The 17,432-nt window shown below is 38.3% G+C and overlaps 1 pseudogene; it reads right to left on the bottom strand.

Moving 5' to 3' along the window:
* Positions 1 to 11,216: 11,216 nt before the first annotated feature.
* LOC116583824 lies at positions 11,217 to 11,325 on the bottom strand (annotated as a pseudogene).
* Between the last annotated feature and the right edge of the window lie 6,107 nt (positions 11,326 to 17,432).

The following is a 17,432-nucleotide window of genomic DNA, read 5'->3' as shown; positions in this document are numbered from 1 at the left end:
GGAGAGGGATCACAGAGGCAGAAGGAGAACCAGACTGCTGCTGAGTGGAGAGCCCAGTTTGAGGTTTGATCCCAGGATCCCGAGATCACAATCTTTGAGTTGAAGGTAGATCCTGAGCTGGGTATTTTATATTGGATAGAAATTGTTGTCTGCCTCCTCACTTTGACTGTATAGGTTCTGTGCCACACACAAAAGTGGAATGGCAAAATTATGGGATAGCAAGTTAAAGAATAAGAGAAAGCACTTCAACTAGGTTGCCATCATTCCAAAGACAAGCAAAAAATTCCCATTACTCAATACTCATAGTTTTTTGAGAGAAACTTATTTTGTTCAGAATTTGTTCAGACAAGACAATGGACAAATATATGTTATTTCTCTACCTTCTTATTATTGTGTTTTATATATATATATATATATATATATATATATATATATACAGAGAGAGAGAGAGAGAGAGAGAGAGAGAGAGATGGAGAACTATAGCCTTGCAGCATTGTATGCTGCAAATAGCATGAAAAGATGAAAAATAAGAGGATTCTTGTCTTGTGTCTGCTCTGGAACCATTGATTATTCCATAAACAAAATAAAAACCCCATACTTTTGGTACCTGCCTGAATCTTTGGTGGGTATCTTATTAGCTCATACTAAAAATGTTCCCTTCCCCTCCTAAATGCATTATCAACCTCAATATTGCAGCTCTGAGTCTGGTTATACATTGGGCCAACATAGAGGGACAAAGGATAATAAGAGTAAAATAGAATGTCATATAAGGCAGTGATGCTTTGACATCAGACACCTGAGTTCAAATTCTGGCTCTACCATTTACCAGCTCTGTCACCTTGGAAAGTTATTTAACCTCTTTGTGCCTGTTACCTCATTTGTAAAATGAGGGTAGTAACACATACCTCGAGGAGTTACAAGGATCAGGGAAATAATGTTAGGCAGAGAACAAGTGCTCAATAAGTATTTGTTGTAATAATAAATACAGTGATCCTCTCAGAGAAGTGTCCCTTCTTATTTTTTTTTAAGATTTCATTTATTTATTTGACAGGGAGAAATGCAGTGAGAGAGGGAACACAAGCAGGGGGAGTGGCCCAAGGCAGGACTCAATCCCAGGACCCTGAGATCATGACCTGAGCCGAAGGCAGATGCTTAACCAACTGAGCCACCCAGGCGCCCCCGAGAGGTATCCCTTCTGATACCAAGCCAACGCAAACACAGACCGACTAAGGTCAGCCTTGGATAACCCATGTCTGGGTAATTGGGGGAATTTCCAGCCTATCTTCTAGCTCAGTAGAACCTTCCAGAAAACACACGGGTGCAACACACACGCACACCCACACCCACTCACACGCCAAGCAAAATAATGGGAAGGCAGTTCACATATAACTCAGATTCAATCACATATATTCTTAAAGAAAATGTTTTTCATAAACAACTTATTATTTGGGGGAAAATGTGATTCACAAATTTTCAGTTGAAGATATTTGGCTCAGATGCCAGTGCCAATAAAAAATGCCATTTCGGGGACAGAGTCTAATATAGAATGTCTTCCATAAAAAGGAAAAAATTAATTCCATTTTAGCCTGTGTCTAGAAAGACTATCTCACTCAGCTTTACAAGCGGATGGCAGTATCTCCGTTTCTGTGACTCTCAGGCCCTTCCCTAGCCAGTTAGATCCTGCTGGTTAGCACTTTTGACTCATGATTGTGTTTGACAGCATCCCTTGATAGGTTCCATTCCTGCCTTCCTCCATGTACCTGCCAATAAACCACAGGGATGGAAAAACTAGAAAGTCAATTTCCCATGCTCTCTTACAGCTACGATTACAGCTACAATTCTGGATGTGAATTCCACATAGCCAACGAGATGCACTTGCACCTTCCAATTCTTGGAAGAAGGTGCAAGTGTGACAAAGGCCATCTTCCTGCTGCTGTTTGCTGGTCGAGGGTCAGTGAGAGAGCGAGGAGGCAGCAGCTCTGTTGGCGGGGGTTGGAGAGCAGCTTCCAACTGTCTGGGTCCCAGTTACAGAGCTGCCTCCTGATCCCCAAGCTTCTAGTCCTTCCAAGGATTTTATAAGCACTGAACCCTGACTGATAAAATTCCCTAGATGCTTTAAAAGCTGTTCCATCAAAGACTTGAATAGTAGTGAGGCATGAACTCTATCTCCTCAGGGTCTGGAAATAGAGCCCCAAATGAACCCTTTCAGACATTAAATGTCTAAGGCTCATGTTTTATTTCAGAAATTAATGCAAATCTTGAATTCTGATTCATAATTCATCTGTTTGTTTTAATGGGAAAAATGTTTTTAATTTTTTGCCTGCAAACAAAATATATGTTAGAGGAAAACATGCTATGCTTATTGTGTATCATAGATCAATGGTCTCCAAACCAGGATCAGCATATGCACAGAACATCCATAACTCTAGGCTCTTGGGTCCAGCACCAGACCTTCAGAATTAGAATCTGAATTAGAATCTCTGAAGATGCATGGTAGACCATGGAATCTGAATTTCTAAAAACTCCTTAGTTGGTTTGAAAATGATTGGTTAGGATCATCAGGAAAATATGTTTCTGGACTTGGTTCCCTCAGTTTCCCCAAAGACATTTTTTCAGTGATTGAGTTGTGATCTGATACTTCGTCTGCATTTCTACAGAGGGTAAATGGAGAAAATATGCAAAGATTTCTGTGTCTTCTCTATACAATATAATAAAAAACATTGTCCAATATGTCACTCAGTGTTGCTTATACAAGATATCATATCATAAGTTTTTTTTAATATTCCTCCTTTAATATAAATACAAACACAAATACAAACAACAGAGTTGACCTACTTGTCTTTTTTGTTTAGGAACCAGAAAGCTCAGAGCTGAACTCTGCTCTCTGCAGTAGAGAAGTCATCCAATATTCCTGCTACAGTTATCTCAATCCTTCTAAATGGTTATCTCATTTCTTCCAAACAATCTGTCTTTTTCAATTTATACATTTATTTTTATTGTTCCATTTCAGGTCTTTTAATATCGCAAACAGCTTTGAATGTAGAAAGGATATAATTTATAATTTAATTAATTGGCATTCTTTGGTTTTAGTCTGTTCAAGATGAATGACAGAACTGATTATACTGAACAACAATTACATTCTGCATATGAAGGTCTCGGAGGATTGTGCCAACATATGCTCCCCTTGTATCATTATTTATTCAGACTACATTCTCATAAAAAAATCCTTGAAGATGCAGGGGGAGAAGTTAAGAGTTCCTTTCTAAAGACATGCCTATTTTACTGTTTAGTCTCTCACTTGTAGTCATATTGCTAACTACTGGTAGCTCATCATCCTCAATAAGGAATTCTCTAACACTAATGTTTAGAAAGCAAAAAAAGAAAAAAATGGTAAGAATTCAGTAAATGATACTTTAAACCAACTACAAACTGCTCATGCATCGTAAATGGACATTTTATTCTCCCTTGGTTGATTCTAATATGTGAGCCTTTAAAAAAAATAATCCATACCACACCGATAGCCAGATCAAGGCACTTAACAGGGATTTTCTTTTGCAATCAAGTCAATATACAAGTTTTTAAGACACCTGTCTTCCAGGTTGTTTTCAGTTCCTCAGAAAACAAAGCCTGCTCTTTGGTTAGTGAATCAAAAAGAGAGGAGTCTTAAGTGGTTTGGCTCTCAATTTGCAATATGAACAGCTTGCAGGAATACTGGGAGGAAACCAACAGGCACAGGTGACATGCACAACACAGTAGAAGCTTCCTGAAGTCACAAGAAGCTTGGCTCATGTCACCATAAAAAACTTGAACTCTTTGGATAAATATTAATAAAGAGAAAGCTTTATATGGCCAGCATCTCCATTGACCAATAAACTATTTTTCTTTGGGAAGGGAAACAATAAACAGATGCAAACAACTGATTCTGCTTGGTAGGGAATTGCTTTATGTGACCACAAATATTTTCCTAAATACATTTGATCTCGGTGTGTGGGTTTGGGGAGTAAGGTAGGGAGGAGGGACACGTTATGCCCCAGTCATACCTATGTCTTTTGACTCCCTTCCATCTACATCCATCCATTCCTACATCAATCCACTTAACAAATACTCATTGCCAGGGCACTGTACTAAACTCACCTTCAGAGAACTTATTAAAGGAAAATGGTTTAAACTATTACTGACCCTGATGTTGTTAAGACATTGACCTAGTCCCACTTTCTTGAACCCCTCAACCTTCTCATTTGGGGGGTGATAACTGACTGACTACTTTGAGACATGGTGAAAGTTGTGGATATTCTCACCAGAAAAATTGCCCCCACACACAATGTTTTAGATAGAGTTTAAGAGTTTTTTGGACCAAACTTGACAAAATGGTACTTCAATCAAAGCAATCCATAGAATGAGACAGCGAAACAGCATTTTGTGCTCATACTTTTGTATAACTTTTCATATAAATGGATTCACAAAGCAAAAACAATCCTTTTGTTGGATTTCACATACTGCTTCCGAAATCAGAAAATAAGGTCACCTTACAGAAGGTGGCAGAGAAACACATTCTAAGAGTGTTCCTCTTCTGCCATCTTGTGGATTTTTGTTGAAAAATATAGTAAAAAGCTGCAAGGGTATTTTTTCCTTCTCTTTTTCACAACACCCAAATACCCCTCACCTATGTTCACCAACTGTTAACATCTAGCTACAACCAGTCCGTATGGCTACACACCCACAAGCCCACTCTTCCTTTTTTTTTCCAAATCATAGAAAAGTAGGCTACTTTCATTGTGACACTTCGCCATGAAATGTTTCAGTATCTATGTCCCAATAAGATCCCCCTATTTAACTACATTAGCACACTCTGTAGAAAAATCATCATAAATTCAATATCCAGCATCCAGTCTATACTACAGTTTCTTCTATTGTCCCCAAAATGCCCTTCGTGACTTCTGTTTTTCCAATCCATGATCCATTCAAGACTCAGAGCATTTGGCTGTGTCTCTTTAGGGTCCTGCAATCCAGAACAATCCCAACTCCTTCTGTCCTTCACGACATCAAATCCTTTGAACTGTCCAGGTCAGTTGTCCTTCATCGTTCCTCACATTATAGAATGGCCTGTTTCCTCATGATGAAATTCAGGTAAAACATTTCCAGCAAGAACATCACATTGTTCTCATTACATAAATGTCACATAAATGACATTGTGTACCTCACACTGGATCTTAGTGGAGGCACTCAGTCAAATCACTACAGGCATTTGCAGGCTTGACCACTTGGTTAAGCTGGTGGCCACTAGACTTTCCATTGTAAGAGCACATTTACCCCCTTTATTAAAAGTAATCTGTGAAGTGATCGTTTGAGACTCGTTCCCAAGAACATTTTACTCAGTCATATTCGCATCAACTGAAGATCCTTACCTCAACCAATTATTCCTTCAAGGGTTACAAGACAGGAACTTTCTAACTAAACCATTCCTTTTATATTTAATAGCTGGCATTCTTCTGTAAAAATAAAAACAAAAACAGAACTTTTCTCTTTTACTCTCTTCTCCTTTAATTTAAATGTCACCATGGATTTCTAGATTTTACATAGGTCAATGTATTACACACTATAACCAACAGTGTTTTTTAAGTTTATTTATTTAAGTAATCTCTACCATCAATGTGGGGCTCAAACCCATGATCCCTGAGACCAAGAGTCACATGATCTACTGACTGAGACGGTCAGGAGCCCTTACCATTAATATTATTATTTTTTAAGCTATCTTAATTTTTTCTTCAAATTTTTATTTAAATTCTAGTTAGTTAATATATAGTGTAATATTGATTTCTAGAGTAGAATTCAGTGGTTCATCACTTATATAAAACACCCAGTGTTCATCACAAGTGCTCTCCTTAATAACCATCATCCATCTAACCCATCCCCCACCTACCTACCCTCCAGCAACCAACCCTCAGTTTGTTCTCTATCTTTGAGAGATTTGTTTCTCTCTCTCTCTTTTTCACCTTCCCGTATGTTCATCTGTTTTGCTTCTTAAATTCCACATATGAGTGAAATCATATGGTATTTGTCTTTCTCTGATTGACTTATTTCACTTAGCATAATATACTCTAGCTCTATGCACATCATTGCAAATGGCAAGATTTCATTTTTTTCCCCCATAGGATAACTTTTATTTTTAACTCGTTCCCGCTATTCTGGTTCATTTTTTTTAATATAAATAATTTTTTTTATTAAATTGATTTATTTATTTTCAGAAAAACAGTATTCATTATTTTTTCACCACACCCAGTGCTCCATGCAATCCATGCCCTCTATAATACCCACCACCTGGTACCCCAACCTCTCACGCCCCCACCACTTCAAACCCCTCAGATTGTTTTTCAGAGTCCATAGTCTCTCATGGTTCACCTCCCCTTCCAATTTCCCCCAACTCCCTTCTCCTCTCTAACTCCCTATGTCCTCCATGCTATTTCTTATGCTCCACAAATAAGTGAAACCATATGCTAATTGACTCTCTCTGCTTGACTGATTTCACTCAGCATAATCTCTTCCAGTCCGGTCCATGTTGATACAAAGGTTGGGTATTCGTCCTTTCTGATGGAGGCATAATACTCCATAATGTATATGGACCACATCTTCCTTATCCATTTGTCCGTTGAAGGGTATCTTTGTTCTTTCCACAGTTTGGCGACTGTGGCCATGATTTCAAGCTTTATTACAAAGATTTCGTTCTTTTTGATGGCTGAATAACATTCCATTGTATATATGTACCACATCCTTTTTATCCATTCATCAGTCAATGGACATCTGGACTCTTTCCATAATTAAGCTATTTATAATGCTGCTATAAACATCAGGGTGCTTGTGCCCCCTTATCTGTATTCTTGTACTTTTGGGTAAATATGTAGTATTGTAATTGCTGGATTGTAAAGTAATTCTTTGTTTAACTTTTTTGAGGAACCTCTGTACTGTTTTCCAGAGTGGCTGGAAAGTTTGCATTCCCATAAGAAATACAAGAGAGTTCCCCTTCTCTACATCCTCACCAACACCTGTTGATTCTTGCATTGTTAATTTTAGCCATTCTGACAGGTGCAAGATGGTATCTTATCATGGTTTTGATTTGTATTTCTCTAATGATGAGTAATATTGAACATCTTCCCATGTGTCTGTTGGCCATCTGAACATCTTTTTTGGAAAAATATCTATTCCTGTATTCTGCCCATTTTTAATTGGATTATTTGATTTTGGGGTGTTGAATTTAATAAGTTTTTTTGTAGATTTTGGATACTAACTCTTTATCAGATATATCATTTATAAATATCTTCACCCATTCTGTAGGCTGCCTTTTAGTTTTGTTGATTGTTTCCTTTGCTCTGCAGAAGCTTTTTATCCTGATGAAGTCCAAATACTTCATTTTTGCTTTTGTTTCCCCATCGTTAGTATTTTTGATGTTCAAATTATTCCAGACTTAGCCAGTGGGTGTCCTTTCAGTTTGGCTTCTGTGTCTTTATGACATGTTCCCATCACTCTCTGATGTTTTTCTTAATTTGTGATCCAGCAAGCCACTCAGGCTCATCTTGTACTTACCTTAAAATCAGCTACTTCTTTAAGGAAACCTGATTCATCTTCATGGGAAATGGTGTATAGAAACAAAGATCTGAGTGTTAGTCATGTTCACTGCTACTGGAGAGTTTTTCTTCTTATATTCTTTTGATCAATGTACAGAGATAAGGGGAAATACATGCCTAAAAATACACATACATTTTAATCTTGAGTTCAGAAGACTTCTGTGATAGAGTAGCCTTCTAGCAGACCAATATTCTAACAAGAAAACTAGAAAAGTCAGGTTTTAAAAAATATCTTTTGTGAAGGAATCAAAGGACCACTGAGGCAGCCAAGATTTGAGAAAGCAAATCCAGAAAGAAGAGAAGCTCATTAAGGTAAGCCTTACTTTCTGCATACTATTTTCCCCTCAGGTTCTTTTTGGCATAGGGCATAAGACAAGCCAGCAGATCAGCTTTAGGTTGCCTCATGGGGCTCAGAAGTCTAAAACAGTAAAGTTTGGAGTTGTCAAGGCAGCTAACAGTTGAGGGACCAAGATCCTAGAAATAAAAGGAGGACACAAAATAGAACATAATACATGGAACCAGTTTTTTTCTAGAGATATTTGCGGTTTAAGCTGCACAGAAAATAAGGGCAGAAAGCATCAGCAAAGCAGAGCAGGTTTGTGACAGACTTACAGTGCTGAGAGAACAAAAGAGGTTATAAAGTGCTACGTAGAAGAAGCCCTATCAAACAATCCTGATTTTTATTTAGAAATCCTAGAGGGCTACCCCCCTAGAAATGGGGGTGAACCAGAGGCAAACCTGGACATTTAAAGACTGCAAACTACCCTAGAGTCAGCAAAGTCTATAGTTGAAATAAGGTGATCAGAATCTCTGCTTCCTGACAGAAGGGAGGGGTAAACCTCTCTGGAAGAAGATAACATGATCTGGAGCCCTTATAATTTTCACACACAATGTTGGGCATTCAATCAAAATTTACTGGCATACAAATATACAAGACCAAGAGCAATAGACAGAGGATAGAAACAGAAACATAGGTGATACTGAAGTTATCAGACACAGACTCTGGAATAATTGTGATGAATAGGTTCAAGAAAATAGATGGCAAGAGAGAAATTTTCACCAGAGAACTGGAAACTATAATAAAAAGCCAAATGGAAAATCTGGAACAGAAAATAACTAAAACTAAGACCTCAACAGATGGATTTAACAGTAAACTGAGCCAAGTTGAAAACATGATTTGTGAACTAAAGGATCAATAGATAATATCTAGAAAGAAGAATGGGGAGCAAAAGGGATGGAAATGAGACATATGAGAGACATATGAGATACGGAAAAGAGTGCATCTGGGAGATCCAGAAAAGTGAGAGAATGGGTCAGAAGCAGCCCTTGAAAAAGCAGACAAATTCCTTGAGAAACACAATTCAATAAAACTGACACAAGAAGAAAATAGTCTTATATGAGTATTATAAATGAAACTTGTTATTAAAAAGTTAAACTGCAGACCTAAATGGCTTCACTGGTAAGTTCTTTCAAACACTTAAAGAAGAAATAACATTGATCTTTAACAAACACTTCCAAAGCTCAGAAAAAAAGGGGATATTTGTTATCTTATTTTATGAAGTCAGCATAACCAAAACCTGAAAGAAATTATAAGAAATGAAAATCACATAATAATAATAATAAAAGGGGCAAGAAGGAAATTTGGGAGGTGATGGATATGTTTTTGGTCTTGATGGTGGTGATTGTTTCACAGGTATATACTTATCCCCAAACTCATCAAATTATATTCATTAAATATGTACAGCTTTTAACATGTAAGCTATAACTTAATAAAGTAGCTTAAAAAGAAATGAAAATTATAAACAATGATATATATGTTTGAATCTAATCCAGTGATATTTAACAATGATTAATACATCTCAACAAAGTGGGTTTATGGGAAGATCAATTAGTGTAATTAGGCATATTAATAAGAAAAGCTAGAAAATTATAGATGCAGAAAATGCATTTAATAAATTGTACTCCTACTTGATGTTAAAAAAATACTCATAGCCAAAAACAAACAAACAAACAAAAACAAACTCATAGATAACTGGGAAGCAAAGGCAACTTTCTTAGTCTGAGTAAATAGTGGCTGCAAAAAAAAATCATTACTTTTTAAAAATCATTATTTTTTAATTTCCCCTGAGATCATGAATAAGACAAGGATATCAGCTAGCAATGCATCTATTTAATGCTGTCCTGGAGGTCCTAGACAGTGTAATCAAGCAAGGAAAACATAGAAAAGGCAAAAGTAGTAAAAACGAAGAAAGAAAAACTATCAAAGACATGACTATACATAAGAAATCCAAAAGAACCTACAAATAATGTAAACTAATAACTGTACTTAATAATATTGATATAAAGTTAAAATGTAAAAATCAATTTATATAGATCAGGACGAGTAAGAAAAATTTTTAATTTATAATACTACCTGGTGTAAGGTGATATCTCAATGTAGTTTTAATTTGAATCTCCCTGATGGCTAGTGATGATGAACATCTGTACCCCAATGTTTATAGCAGCAATGGCCATGATCGCCAAACTGTGGAAAGAACCAAGATGCCCTTCAACAGACGAATGGATAAGGAAGATGTGGTCCATATACACTATGAAGTATTATGCCTCCATCAGAAAGGATGAATACCCAACTTTTGTAGCAACATGGACCAGACTGGAAGAGATTATGCTGAGTGAAATAAGTCAAGCAGAGAGAGTCAATTAGCATATGGTTTCGCTTATTTGTGGAGCATAAGAAATAGCATGGAGGACATAGGGAGTTAGAGAGGAGAAGGGAGTTGGGGGAAATTGGAAGGGGAGGTGAACCATGAGAGACTATGGACTCTGAAAAACAATCTGAGGGGTTTGAAGTGGTGGGGGGGTGGGAGGTTGGGGTACCAGGTGGTGGGTATTATAGAGGGCACAGATTGCATGGAGCACTGGGTGTGGTACAAAAATAATGAATACTATTATGCTGAAAATAAAAAATAAATTTAAAAAAAAAGAAAGAAAGCATTTAGAAAAAAAAAATTATAATACTACCTAAAAGACACCAAATACTTAAGAAAAATTTTAACAAAAGATCTGTAAGATCTTCACACTGAAAACTAGAAAATATTATTGAGAGAAATTAAAGAAAACCTAAATAAATATAGGGATATACCATGTTCATAGGCTATAGTCTCAATATTGTTAATACTGGGTTTTTTTTTATAGAAGTAGGATTTATTGGTGGGCATGAATAGGGAGAGGGCAGTGCCAAAATTCTCAAGAGTGCAGTACCCACCATTTGTCCAAGGGGACATGATTTGACCCCATAACCATCTTGGATGAACCAATTTTTTGCCACCATATCTTCAAATTCATCCACATCAAACTTAGTAAAGCCTTAATTCCTGGAAGTGTGGATATTCTGGTGGCCAGGGAATTTGAACTTGGTCCTGCCTAGGGCCTCAATCACATGCTCTTTGTTCTGTAGCTGGGTACTGATGGACATGATGACTTGGCCAATATGGACCCTGGCCACTGTACCTTGGGCTTTGCAAAGGTATACTGCATACCTGTCTGGAGCCTAGTTTGGAGATAGCATAAGGTCAGACATCAATGTCCACTGGAAAGGGCTATCTCCAAGGTCTCTTAGGGCAACCCATACAATCAACAGGCTGCATACACGATCAAGGAGGGTAGTGGTTGCTGCCATTGTACACTGGGACCCCATTTGGTACACTGTTAATATGCCAATTCCTCCGTGATTTATGGAGTCAATGAAATCCAAATAAAAACTGTAACTGGTTTGTTATGAAAACTGACAAGCCAATATTGAAATTTATATGGATACACAAAAGGTCAAGAATAGCCAAGGCAATTTTAAAGAATAAAGCTGAAGGAATTACACAACCAGGTATCAAGACCTACTATACAGCTTTAACAAGACAGTGCGCTTGTGGGGTCAGCATAGATAAATACATCAGTGAAACAAAATAAAAAGTATAGGAACAAACCACAATGATATAATCTCCTGATTTTTACATCTTTTTTTTTTAATTTGACAGACAGAGACCACAAGTAGGCAGAGAGGCAGGCAGAGAGAGAGAGGAGGAAGCAGGCTCTCCACCGAGCAGAGAGCCCGATGCGGGGCTCAATCCCAGGACCCCGGGACCATGACCTGAGCCAAAGGCAAATACTTTAACCCACTGAGCCACCCAGGTGCCCCAGATTTTTACAGCTTTTTAAAACAGATTTTATTTATTTATTTGGCAGAGAGAGAGAGAGGGCACAAGCAGGGGGAGCAGCAGGCAGAGGAAGAGGGAGAGGGAGAAGCAGGCTCCCCACTAAGTGGGGGGTCCAATGTGAGGCTTGGTCCCAGGACCGTGGGATCATGACCTGAGCCAAAGGCAGACACTTAACCAACTGAGCCACCCAGGTGCCCCTGATTTTTGTATATTCAGGTTATATCCTACTGAGATTATTCAGAGTCAAAATTTACTTGAATTCTTTCATCTGTGATTAAGTTATCAATCTGATACACAAGATCATTTGTTTTTGTCTTTCTTCTGTGATCAAGTTATCAATCTGATACACAAGATCATTTGTTTTTGTATGCATTCAACTTAATATTTGCTTTTCTTAAATCTTTTTTGGATATGTCAGATATGTACATGATACAAAAGTCAAAATTATATTAAAAGAGTAGATATTATTATTTTTTAAAGATTTTATTTATTTTAGAGTGAGATAGAGAGTATGAGTCGAAGGAGGGGCAGAGGGAGAGAGAGAATTCCAAGAAAACTCCATGCTGAGTGCAGAATCTGATGTGGGACTCAATCCCAGGACCTTGAGACCATGATCTTAACTGAAATCAAGAGTTAGATGCTTAACTAACTGAGCCACCAGGTACCCCAAAAGAGTAGAAATTAAACAACACAACTTCATAACCATAAGGTCAAAGAAGACATCACAAAGAAAATTGTAAAATAGTTTGAGATGAATGAAAATGTAAATACAACATACCAAACTTATATGGTACAACTAAAACAGTATTTAGATAAAAATTTATAGCTGTGAAGACTTATATTAAAAGAAAAAGATCTCAAATCAGTAACCTAAACAATAAAAGGAAGAGCAAACTAAACCTAAAGCAAGCTGAAGGGAGGAAATAGTAGATATTAGAACAGAAATAAATAATAGAAAGTTGAAAAATAAAGATCAATGACACAAAAGGTAGGTACTTTGAATAGGTCAACAGAATTGACAAATTTTAAACTATATCAACCAAGCAAAGAAGAGAGAAGATTCAAATTATTAAAATGAGAAATGAAAGAGGGAACCTTATTATCAACCTTACAAAAATAAAAAAGGATACAGAAATAAAATGGATACTATGAACAATTATATGCCAATAACGTTGACAACTTAGATGAAGGCATCAATTCCTAGAAAGGTACAGATTACTGAAATTCAAGAAGATTCAATTAGTAAATTAAAAACTATCCTCACACAAAAGCCCAGGTCCAGATAGCTTCACTGGATTTCACAAACTCTTTCAGATAATAGAAGAAATACTTCTCAACTCATTCTATGAGGCCATTATTACCTTCATATCAAAACCATATAGGTCTTTTTTGAAGATGGTACTGAAGGCAGAGAAAGAAGCCCCTGTCCCTCCCAAAGCTGAAGCCAAAGCAAAAGCTTTGAAGACCAAGAAAGCAGTGCTGAAAAGTGTCCACAGTCACACACACAAAAAATGACACGTGTGACCTACCTTCCAATGGCCTAAGACACTGCTTCTCTGAAGGCAGCCCAAATATCCTCAGTAGAGAACCCCCAGGAGAAGCAAGTTTGATCACTATGCCATCATCAAGTTCCCCTTGACTACTGAATCAGGCATGAAGAAAAGGGAAGACAATAACACACTTGTGTTCATTGTGGATGTCAAGGCCAACAAGCACCAGACCAAACAGACTGTGAGGAAGCTCTATGGCATTGAGGTGGCCAAGGTCAGCACCCTGATCAGGCCCAAAGGAAAAAAGAAGGTATAGGTTTGACTGGTTCCTAACTATGATGCTCTGGATGTTGCCAATAAAATTGGTACCATCTAAATGAGTCCAGCTGGCTAAAGCTAAATCTAACCTTTTTTCACCTTATAAAAAAAGATATAGGGGTGCCTGGGAAGTTCAGTTGGTTAGGTGTCTGACTTCAGTTCAGGTCATGATCTCAGAGTCCTGAGACTGAGCCCCTTGTCAGGCTCCACACTCAGTGGGGTGTCTTCTTGTCCTTCTCCCTCTCTCCCTCCACTCATGTTCCCTCTCTCTCTCTAAAATATATAAATTCTTTTAAAAAAGACATAGACATCACAGACTAATATCCATAAGAAAAGCACAGACCAATATCCTTTATGAATATAGGCACAAAATTCCTCAACAAAGTACCCAATCCAGCAATATATAAAAAATTTATACATCATCACCAAATGGGACCTTGAGAATTAGGTTGGCACAACATATGAAAATCAATCAATGCAACATGCCATATCAATAAAATAAAGTAAAAAACCACATAATCTGAGGAGGAGTCAAGATGGTGGAGAAGTAGCAGGCTGAGACTACTTCAGCTGGCCGGAGATCAGCTAGATAGCTTATCTAAAGATTGCAAACACCTGAAAATCCATCGGCAGATCGAAGAGAAGAAGAACAGCAATTCTGGAAACAGAAAAACAACCACTTTCTGAAAGGGAGGACCGGCGGAGACGTGAATCCAAAGCGACGGGAAGACAGACCCCGGGGGGAGGGGCCGGCTCCCGGCAAGCGGCCGAGCAACCGCGCACAAAATCAGGACTTTTAAAAGTCTGTTCCGCTGAGGGACATCGCTCCAGAGGCAAACCGGGGCGAAGCCCACGCGGGGTCAGCGTGGCCTCAGGTCCCGCAGGGACACAGAAGGATCGGGGGTGTCTGAGTGTCGCAGAGCTTGCGGGTGTTGGAACGGGAAAGCCGGCTACAGAGACAGAGCCGACAGTGAGCTCACAGCTCGGTGTGACCTTGAACTGGTCGCAGGCTCGGTGAGCTCGGAGCGCCACCGGAGGTCAGGCAGACGGGAGTAACTGGGCGCTGTTCTCTGAGGGCGCACTGAGGAGTGGGCCCTGGGCTCTCGGCTCCTCCGGGCCGGAGACCAGGAGGCCGCCATTTGTATTCCCGTCCTCCGGAACTCTACGGAAAGCGCTCAGGGAACAAAAGCTCCTGAAAGCAAACCCCAGCGGATTACTCACCCCGGCCCCGGGTAAGGGCGGTGCAATTCCGCCTGGGGCAAAGACACTTGAGAATCACTACAACAGGCCCCTCCCCCAGAAGATCAACAAGAAATCCAGCCGAGACCAAGTTCACCTACCAAGGAGTGCGGTTTCAATACCAAGGAGAGCAGCAGAATTCCAGAGGAGGAGAAAGCAAAGCACGGAACTCATGGCTTTTTCCCTGTGATTTTTCTTAGTCTTGCAGTTAATTTAATTTTTTTCTTTTTCATTTTTTTGTTTTTTTTCTCGCCTTGTGGCAAAATTTTTTTTTAACTTTTACCTTTTTCTTTTTTAACGTTTTTTAACTAGTTTACCTAATATATATATTTTTTTCTTTCTTATTTTTCTTATTTGTTTTCTTTTTTTTAATTCTTTTCTTTTCTTTTTTTTTTTCCTTTTTTCTTTTTTTTTTCTTTCTTCCTTTTTGAACCTCTTTTTATCCCCTTTCTCCCCCCTCACGATTTGGGATCTCTTCTAATTTGGTTAAAGCATATTTTCCTGGGGTTGTTGCCTCCCTTTTAGTATTTTACTTGCTCCTTCATATACTCTTATCTAGACAAAATGACAAGACGGAAAAGTTCAACACAAAAAAAAAAGAACAAGAGGCAGTACCGAAGGCTAGGGACCTAATCAATACAGACATTGGTAATATGTCAGATCTAGAGTTCAGAATGACAATTCTCAAGGTTCTAGCTGGGCTCAAAAAAGGCATGGAAGATATTAGAGAAACCCTCTCGAGAGATATAAAAGCCCTGTCTGGAGAAATAAAAGAACTAAAATCTAACCAAGTTGAAATCAAAAAAGCTATTAATGAGGTGCAATCAAAAATGGAGGCTCTCACTGCTAGGATAAATGAGGCAGAAGAAAGAATTAGTGATATAGAAGACCAAATGACAGAGAATAAAGAAGCTGAGCAAAAGAGGGACAAACAGCTACTGGACCACGAGGGGAGAATTCGAGAGATAAGTGACACCATAAGACAAAACAACATTAGAATAATTGGGATTCCAGAAGAAGAAGAAAGAGAGAGGGGAGCAGAAGGTATACTGGAGAGAATTATTGGGGAGAATTTCCCCAATATGGCAAAGGAATGAGCATCAAAATTCAGGAGGTTCAGAGAACGCCCCTCAAAATCAATAAGAATAGGCCCACACCCCACCACCTAATAGTAAAATTTACAAGTCTCAGTGACAAAGAGAAAATCCTGAAAGCAGCCCGGGAAAAGAAGTCTGTAACATACAATGGTAAAAATATTAGATTGGCAGCTGACTTATCCACAGAGACCTGGCAGGCCAGAAAGAGCTGGCATGATATTTTCAGAGCACTAAACGAGAAAAACATGCAGCCAAGAATACTATATCCAGCTAGGCTATCATTGAAAATAGAAGGAGAGATTAAAAGCTTCCAGGACAAACAAAAACTGAAAGAATTTGCAAACACCAAACCAGCTCTACAGGAAATATTGAAAGGGGTCCTCTAAGCAAAGAGAGAGCCTACAAGTGGTAGATCAGAAAGGAACAGAGACCATTTACAGTAACAGTCACCTTACAGGCAATACAATGGCACTAAATTCATATCTTTCAATAGTTACCCTGAATGTTAATGGGCTAAATGCCCCTGTCAAAAGACACAGGGTATCAGAATGGATAAAAAAACAAAACCCATCTATATGTTGCCTCCAAGAAACTCATTTTAAGCCCGAAGACACCTCCAGATTTAAAGTGAGGGGTTGGAAAAGAATTTACCATGCTAATGGACATCAGAAGAAAGCAGAAGTGGCAATCCTTATATCAGATCAATTAGATTTTAAGCCAAAGACTATAATAAGAGATGAGGAAGGACACTATATCATACTCAAAGGGTCTGTCCAACAAGAAGATTTAACAATTTTAAATATCTATGCCCCCAACATGGGAGCAGCCAACTATATAAACCAATTAATAACAAAATCAAAGAAACACATCAACAATAATACAATAATAGTAGGGGACTTTAACACTCCCCTCACTGAAATGGACAGATCATCCAAGCAAAAGATCAGCAAGGAAATAAAGGCCTTAAACAACACACTGGACCAGATGGACATCACAGATATATTCAGAACATTTCATCCCAAAGCAACAGAATACACATTCTTCTCTAGTGCACATGGAACATTCTCCAGAATAGATCACATCCTCGGTCCTAAATCAGGACTCAACCGGTATCAAAAGATTGGGATCATTCCCTGCATATTTTCAGACCACAATGCTTTAAAGCTAGAACTCAACCACAAAAGGAAGTTTGGAAAGAACCCAAATACATGGAGACTAAACAGCATCCTTCTAAAGAATGAATGGGTCAACCGGGAAATTAAAGAAGAATTGAAAAAAATCATGGAAACAAATGATAATGAAAATACAACGGTTCAAAATCTGTGGGACACAACAAAGGCAGTCCTGAGAGGAAAATATATAGCGGTACAAGGCTTTCTCAAGAAAAAGAAAGGTCTCAGGTACACAACCTAACCCTACACCTAAAGGAGCTGGAGAAAGAACAAGAAAGAGACCCTA

This window comes from Mustela erminea, chromosome X (genome assembly GCF_009829155.1).
Source record: "Mustela erminea isolate mMusErm1 chromosome X, mMusErm1.Pri, whole genome shotgun sequence".
In the NCBI taxonomy this organism is placed as follows: domain Eukaryota; kingdom Metazoa; phylum Chordata; class Mammalia; order Carnivora; family Mustelidae; genus Mustela; species Mustela erminea.
This window is presented reverse-complemented; position numbering and strand designations above follow the sequence as displayed.